We start from the raw sequence: 9,054 nt of genomic DNA, 5'->3' as shown, positions 1-9,054 counted from the left end.
AATTACTTGGCTTTTTTTTCCTGAAAACTGCTGGCACTTCATTGTTTATAAGCTGTTGTACAAATGCATAATTATTTAGCAAACATTTTTCTTGTTCCCAGATGAATGCATTGAAATCATTGTGGTAAAAGCATTCATTATGGGAATTGAAAAATATCCCAATGTATCCAAACTGCAACTTTTGAATTATATTGTTGAAGAATATGCCAATACAGTTCTAAAAACTTGAATGTTCCCCTGGGAAAATTGTGAATTCAGATGATGTTGGTATATGATTCATGAAGTTTACTTCATTTACCAATACAGATCCATCTCAAAACAGAAAGCCAACAATCTTAAAATAGCAATCTAAGAGCAGTGTCCATTTCATGGACAATAATTAGAAAGCGAGGCAGTTTATATACTTCTTTCCATAACCTTCTGTATAGTTCATTACACTTAGCCTTTTCCTCTTTCCTTCTTTTCTTCCATATGAAGTATATCTACATACTTTTCTATGAATGAAATTTCCAAGCAATCTGAGAAAATTAAGAGCCATTCTCTGTCTTTTACAAAGACTTTTGTTTTCTCCTTATTACTCAGAATTTCTGAAGTTTGCTTTCCTGAAACCCGGAAGGTGATTCTTCTTTTAGATCATCCATTAAATAATGTGCAGTGAGCATAAACATAATTTCCCAGGATGAAAAAGTAGTATTTGATGACTAGTATCTCTTCTCTACTGTGGCTTTACAGCATATTTTGGAACCTGCTGGCAAAAGTTCTGTGCAGACACACACACACACAAAGGTAAATAAATAAATATTAGTAGTGCTTACTCCAGAAAAAATTGAAATCAGAGGGAGAAATGTGTGTAATACAGATACATGAGGCGGACTTCAGTGAGTTGTCAAAAGGATTGGAAATAGGAAGCTGTGTAGGAACTTAGCTCTGTGGAGGTGACCTGTGTGTCTTTTCAGCCTGCTCATTTCTCAGCAAATTCATGTATGAGAGAAACATAATGCCAGTGGAGCTGAAATACCTCTTATATTTAAACTGTCTCATGCTGAACTGGCCTCAAGATCTCTACGAAGACCTTTGTTGTGCAGCATGTACTTTCCCGCTGGCAGACTGTGACACACAAGGGCTGAAATCAAATTCCTTCAGTCTTAGGGTGCTTAGCCAGAATACTTTTCTTCCATAAGCATCCATTTTACTAAGATTTTAGCTGTTTATATAACTACTATACAGAAGCTCTAAAATTAAGAATAGTGTTTAAAAGTTTGTCTTCTTTTTCAACTTAAATGTCTTGTTCAGTTTCATTAAACTGCAATTATTTTTTAAAGTCTCGTACAGAGGAATTAACTGAAACTAAAAAAAATCTCTTGATGAGTAATTCAATGTACAGTGTGAAAAACAAATGTTCTGCTTTTCTTTGTACAGCTTTTTTTGTACTTAGTGCTACTATGGCAAGAATCATACTGATAGCAGAGAATCATAGAATCATAAAATATCCTGAGTTGAAAGGGACCTAGAAGAATTATTGAGCCCAACTCTGGGATCAGTACAGGACCACCCAAAATTAAAACCATACTTCTGAGAGTGTTGTTCAAACCCTTCTTGAACTCCAGCCAGCTTGGTGCTGTCTATGAAGCCCGTTCCAATGCCTGACTACTCTCTCAGTGAAGAACCTTTTCCTAATATCCAGCTTGAACCTTCTCTGATGCAGCTTCACTTCATTGCCTCAGGTCCTATTGCTGGTTACCAGAGAGAAGAGATCAGTTCCTCCTACTCTGCTCTTCTTTGTGAGAAAGCTGTAGGCTGTCATGAAGTTGCAAGAATATGTATGTGTTGTGTATACTTTGTGTATATGTGTATATTTATAAGATAGTATGCTATTGGTACTACATTATTACTCTCAGTTATTTTAGAAACAATACATCTGAGAAGGGAAACCACAAGAGACCATTTCCGAAAGAATACTGGGGGGTGGGGGGAAGAGAGAAAACTCCTTGATATGATCCCAAAGCCTTTGATATGGCCCTACACCACATTCTTATCTCTGAATTGGAGACATCTGAGTTAGAAGGGTGGATTGTTCAGTGGATAAATTAATGGTTGAATGGTCACAGACAGAGGTTTGTGATCAATGGTTCTGTGCTCAGGTGGAGGCCTGTGATGAGTAGTGTCCCTACAGGGTCAATTCTGGAACCAGTTCACTTCAATATCTTTATCAATAACATAGAAAGTGGAATTGAGTACTTAAAAGGAGTTTATAAGCAATATAGAGACTGGCTTTTCTACGTGTTCAGATAGTGATAAGACAAGAGAATTGTTTTAAACTACAGGAGGGAATATTTTGCTCAGAAGCTGGTGAGGCACTGGAACTCATTGCCCAAATCTGTGGATGCCCCATCCCTGTACATATTCCAAGCTAGGCTGGAAGAAGACTGACCTGGTCTAGCAGGTGGCATCCCTGCCCATGGCAGGGGGCGTTGGAACTAGTCGGTCTTTAATGTCTGTTCTAACCCAACACATTCTTTATTGTTTTTAGGATGATGAAAACCTCTTCAGTACATGACAAAATAATCACTTAATGATGTAAAATTTGTGCGATAACAATTTAAAACTCTAATAGTTTCTGAATAGTGCGGTATGAAAAGTGACCTTTCTTCTCTCCTATCAGAATTTTCCAAATGAAAATTCTTGTTTCTTAATTAAATGAACATTTAAAGTCAGTAAAAATGAAATAAAAAAAGGATAAGTGCTGAAAAAATACACTGTCCTTGTATTTCAGGTTTTCAACCAAAATTTTCATGGAGAAACAGTAATAACCATAAATATAATGTGATATTTCAGCATCAGAGTTGCATGAATAAGCCTCTGGGAAGCTTTTTACTGACACTCTCAACTAAGTCATTTAGAGTTTCCTTTTAAGTGCATTATTGCTTTCTCTCTCTTTTTGTGTAATAAAATGCAGCTCTCATCTATATTCTATATTCCAAGCTTCTCTGTCTTTTCAGTGAATTTCTAAAACATTTTCCTGATCAACAAAAATGTGCAGTCGATATTCTGAGAGTCATGCTTCTCCAAACAGGAGAAGCCTCTCTCATACAGAGGTAAAATGGAAGGAGTAGTTGTGGGTTGGCATTTCTAGAAGATAGCTCAAGTAATGGGGGAAAAGCTCAAATGCAAGTGCTGACCTTGCCTCTTTAATTGGTCCCTCTGGAACTGGAAAAAGCAGTTGCTGTAGGAGTGTTAAATAAAGAAAAACTGCCATTTTCCATCGTAAATATTTCAGTTTTTATGAAAAAAAAAGATGATTGAAAGGTTTAATTGGTTGTTTTTTATTCTTTTTGTTATTTTTTTTTCTCTCAGAAAATTTTACAGTCTCTTGAACCCCCGCTGTTGTTTATGCAAAATTTTCTGTTAAGACAATCTACTTGCATGCTACACTGTAAAAGCATAGGTAGGATGTAATTGCATGTTGTCTTATGAAGTAATGATGTATCATTCAGAGCATATTTGGGCTAGGCTACAGGGGCTTTTTGACAGAATGGTCTCAGTGAAAAGATTATATTCCTTCTCAGAGAGCAATTCTATCTGTGAATGAAGTTTACAATATTTCAGAGGAATCTCAGAGATTATTTCATCACAGAAGCTGTGATCTAACTTTCTGGCAGCCTCTGAGGCACAGAAAGATGCCTGAACCTTTCTCCTGATATTTCCAGTCTGACTTAGCTTGTGACTGCTAGAGAACACTTTCTAGATTCATTCTCCTTTGAAGCTGATGAATAAGACAGGGAAACTAGTGACAACAATGGAGAAAATGGAGAATGCTGAGATACTGCACAATTTCTTGCCTTAGTTTTCTCTGGTAATCAGTCTTCCTGTACTTCTCAAGTCCCTGACTCTCAAGGCAGGGACTGGGAAAATGAATGGCCTCCCAACATAAGAGAAGATTAAGTTTGAGACCTCTGAAGAACCTGAACATACGCAAGTCCTGAAGAGGACCTGACAGTATCTCAGAGTCCTGAGTATATTGGCAGATACCATTGCTAAGTGACTCTCCACTGTATCTGTACATTCATCGCAGTCAGGTGAAGTCCCAGTGATTGGACTAAAGGGGTTATTGCACACATTTTTAAAAGGGTAATAAGGAGGATCTGTCAGCCTCACTCCAGCGCCCAGTGAGATCATGGAATAGATCCTACTAGAAGATACATCAGAACATGAGGAAGACAGGGAGGAGATCAGAGACAGCCACCATGCCTACAACAAGGGCAAATCATGCCTGACTTATCTAGTGGACGGACTTCTAAATGTAAAACAAAGAGTAAGTTCAGGAGGTGCTGACTTTCTATCAATAGGGGAAACTAGTCACTGATTTTTAAAAATTTAGAGTGGCAGAAATAGTATTCTTTGTTCCTGTTACTGTTTTTTAACCAAAACCTTCTCATTTGTGTCATTAGACTACAGATCCAAAGTGTTTCTGAAATATTACTGGACTGGTTTGATAGTTTTGAACCATAATAATGATGTGAAAAAATATTAGGTGGTGCTTTTCTTCATGAATTTAGAAAAATATATTCTACATTGTCCATAATTTTCCTAAATTCCTAAACATAAATTACACAACTGCTAATTTCATCCATAAAGATGTAGTTGTACATTTTGCCTGTACAGTTGCCATTCCCTTTGTTGTGATCACTTACATTAGAATTCTGTTTTACTTCTCTGTAACCTTTCCTGTGGGGAAAGATATTTCCTAATTTACTGTACAAAATTGGTTATACTTTCAGGCAAGCAGTTTTAAATGTTTACTGAGTTAGTGCTAACTACTGTAAAGGACAAAAAGTGTTCAATATTTGTAGAAAATGTCATTTTTTTTATAATACCTTCATTACTTAAGGTATGTCAACCACTTGTTTTCCCATGTGAAAGGAGTTGGACAAGAATATTCTTGTGGGTCCCTTCTAACTCAAAATATTTTTTGACTCTATGAAATATCTTGTTAAGAGAAGGCATTTTATGCAGTGTTGTCAATGGTTCTTGTATAGGTGCCTCCTTCTCTGAAACTCTGCATGTTTATTGTAATACTGGGATGACTACTTTTTCAATAAGCTAGATGAACAATACCAATAATTTTGTTATTGCCACTTTAATGAATGAAAATGTGGTTTGCTTTCAACTTAATTGAATGATTAAATGATATGCTACAAATTTTGAGAGGTTAATATTAATAGCAATTATGCAAAAAAATTACAGATTTTTATTGATTTGTTTGTACATTTTCTAACAGCGTTTCTAATATCAAATTACTTATTTGTGTTACATTGCTAATTAGTAACAATGGACCCTCAATTTGTGCACAAGACAACTCCTTCCTAGTGAAATAATCAAATGTAGACAAAAATATATTATGATAGGAATTAACTATGTTATGCAAAATACAAGCAGCGGATTTGATGCAGACCTAAAAGTAGAACCCAGCATTCTTTTCTCCAAAAGAAGACAAAAGGCACAAACTGAAGATTTTTGTATTTCTAACTGTAAACTTTATGACTGCTGCCACAAACTCAACTCTTGCACAAATTTCTTGAAATGACACTGATGGAACAATAATTTCTAATTTTCCATCTCTTTTCTTTCTCTTCAGTAGTTCATACTTACAAGCAGAGTGATTCAGGCACCTATGAACACCCTCACTATGTATTTGCCTAAGACACCGCTAAAGCACGATCCTTCTTCCTCATTGTCTTGAACTACTGAAGTGATTCTAAAGTCAGCTCCTGACTTGTGTTCTAGACAGGGTTCTAGAGAACCTCATGTGGATGTGCTACACTGGAACTGTTTGGTATTGGTGGACAGCATTGATAGAGACAATGTAGAAGGTCAGCGATGCAAAAGGTCTGATGGTTGCTTTCTTGTGTGAACTTGTTTTCTTTTCTCACCATTTTTATCTATTTAAACTGGCATTGTTTGGTCACAAAGATAATCAGAGTGCTGGTGCACCTCTTCTACAAAGAAAGGTTGAGGGGGCTGGGGGTGCTCAGTCTGGAGAAAGGAAGGCTTTGATGAGATCTCACTGAAGCTTTTCAGTGTTGAAAGTGTTTATAAATAAGATGGAAGCAGACTTTTTACACAGTCTCATAGTGGTAGGGCAAGGAGGGAGAGTACTAAACTAAAATAAGTGAGATGCATTCTGGATCTTAGGAGGAAATTTTTCACTCAGAGAGTGGTGAGGCACTGGCACAGGCTGCCCAGAGAAGCTGTGGATGACCCATCCCTTGAGGTGTTGAAGGCTGGGTCTCATTCAGCAGCTGGCAACCTTGACCACAGCAGAGGTTTTGGAACTGAATGATCTTTAAGGTCCCTTCCAACCCAAGCCATTCTATGATTCTATGACCTTATGAACTATCTTATCTCTGAATGTTTCTGTTCTTTATTTTGTGTTCTATAATGGGCATTTTCTCACTGATCCTTCTTACTATGTAGAAATTTCCTCAGAAGTCTGAGTTATGCTTATGTCTCTGGGCTGCATCAAAGGTAGGCTCCATCCATGTCACAGACAGATGCACTCTGAGGAAGACAGGGAGGTTGGAAAATAGAGCATGTAGAGAAGCACATTTATGTCAATAAATTGGCCCCTTTAGGAATGTGAAAGCTGCAGATTATGATCTGCTTATTTGATGGATTCCTCATATTTGAAAAGCAAAATGAGAGCAAAGTAAGATGGAAAAACAGCAACTGGAATTTATAGACCCATCTCTGATACTATTGACAATATTGAAAATTCGTACTTGGTAAAAAAGTTACAGATTTTCTCAAGCTGCTAGCCTGAAATCGTTGGTGTACATCAGTAAGATATGATAGACAAAACCCTACTTCAGGAAAAGGAAAGAGTAAATCAGACTATTAAGAGCAGAAATTTGTCTTACAATTGTTACAATTTCATCATACCCAAGAAAAATATCTATTATACCACACCGTTAAACATGATGTTTGGTTGCTCTTATTGTTTCTGGTATTGATGGGATTAAGAGTGAGTACTTGTGAAATTATAACACTAACAAAAGCTCCTAATATGGCCATTCTTCAATCTAATAGTATTCCTCATAAGCAGCGGCTATGACGGTAGAAAACTGTAATTTGACTGCTCTCCTGAAAGGATGCAAAATCATTATGCAGAACTATAGGACGGTAAAGACAGGCTTGTACAAATTTCAGTCTTGCAATAGCATGCCTGGATGATTCCTTTCTGTTTCAGATTACTGCTGGTATAACTTTGCAGCGTTGGCTGGATTACAGGTGATAGAAAAGGAATGAAATTGGACTCTTACACTGCTGCCCGCCTCAGTCTGGATGTTGCTGGAAAGAAAAGAGGAAATAAACCTTTCAACTGTTACAAAATTGTCCAATAAGAACTGTAAAATGTAAGAGTTAAGAGCTCCAAGAGTAAATTTAAACCTTGGTAAAATGAGAGAGAAAGCAGAGGCAGAAATGATCAAGTAACCCTTTGAACTGAGCTGTTACATACAAGAGAATTTGCTCCAGGCTCATTAGGGGCCTCACTCATGAATTTCTATCAGCCGTGATAATGATTATACCTCATTGTTACATTCACTCATCCCAGTTAGCTATTCTAAATATGTGAAAAAGACTTTTGATTGAATCCAATGGGTCACTGCTACACAAGTTAAATGAAATGTTTTTTTTTTTCCTCTTACAAATTCCCTTTTCAGAAGAAAATGTAAAAAAAGAAAGAAAATCCTACATAATTTGTAAATGCTACTACCCGTGAGCATTTTTTTTTTTTTTTTAAGACAGCAACGACAAAACAACCACTTGGCAAACTAAACAATAAATATTCTTCCTACAGAAATTATTCCTTTCAAGGTATCACTTTATTGTGTTAAGGAATTTAAAGGTCAAAACTTTGGGAACCTGTCATTTTTATGAAAGTAGTTTTGACTGATGTGAAAAAGAGAAATTAGCTTAGAGTTAAAAGAAAATCTCATTTTCAACTGTTATTTTCCTTTAGCCATGAATGTCTGACTTTGACAAAAATAATGTGAAATGTGCCCTGTTCCAAACTTAATGTGAATTTTTGAAGAAAACATTTTTAATGAGTCTGATGTCACTTGGGTTGTCTAGTCTTGAGAAAAGGAGGCTAAGAGGTGACTTCACTACTTTCTACAACTTCTTGAGCATGGATAGTGGAGTGGGGAGGTGACAGGCTCTTCTCCCGGGGGACCTGTGCAATAATTATTGGACATGACTCATTGATATGTCTCCTCTTAAGAGAAAGTACAGAAGACTTCCAGGGTGGAATTCAGTGAATATGCAAAGAATCTGTTCCATGATAGTTCCCAAATCAACACAACCTGCAAGCTTATATGTTGGCAGTACCATGGAGCTCGGTGCTGACACTAAGAGAGACAGAAGCAGAGTGGGAACACTGCAGCCAGGTTCTGTGATGACACTGCAAAGATGGGATCTTGGTGGTCTTGTGGAACTGGTAAACTGCACAGTTGTTACCCTGAGCCATCCTTTATCCAGCAATTTTCCATTTCCTGTCAAAAACACATCCCTGGGTGATCTTTGCTCGCTATAATGTAGCACTGCATACCTCCATACCAGAGGCTACCCACCTCCAAGATGCAACTACATCTCACTGAGAATGCAGTCTGAATTTTTTTGCCTATGCCTTTAAAAGCAAAGAGATAAGATTTTGTACCAATTGCTATAAAAGTATGTTTGACTAGAGTCACCCAAGCTCCACCTGAAAGTAAGAAAATAGTATAAAATATCTTAAGAGAGAAGAAATTTTAGGGAAAATGCTGTCATGGACAAGTCAGGAGAACATTGTTGACTTCTGGGACCAGCTAAAAGGCTCTCTTCTTCCAACAGGGACTCTTATTTGGTGAGATTTGCACACTTGGTTAAACTGAGTGCTTTCCTGCGAAACTTAGAAATCTCTAGAGTTCTACCATGATTTAATGCATCTGCAGTGGACTGTATTAGTCACATTCTTGGTACTCACACAAGCTCTGCAGTCCCTGAATTTATCACCAA

Source organism: Numida meleagris, chromosome Z (assembly GCF_002078875.1).
Source record: "Numida meleagris isolate 19003 breed g44 Domestic line chromosome Z, NumMel1.0, whole genome shotgun sequence".
Lineage (NCBI taxonomy): Eukaryota > Metazoa > Chordata > Aves > Galliformes > Numididae > Numida > Numida meleagris.
Note: the sequence above shows the minus strand (reverse complement) of the source record.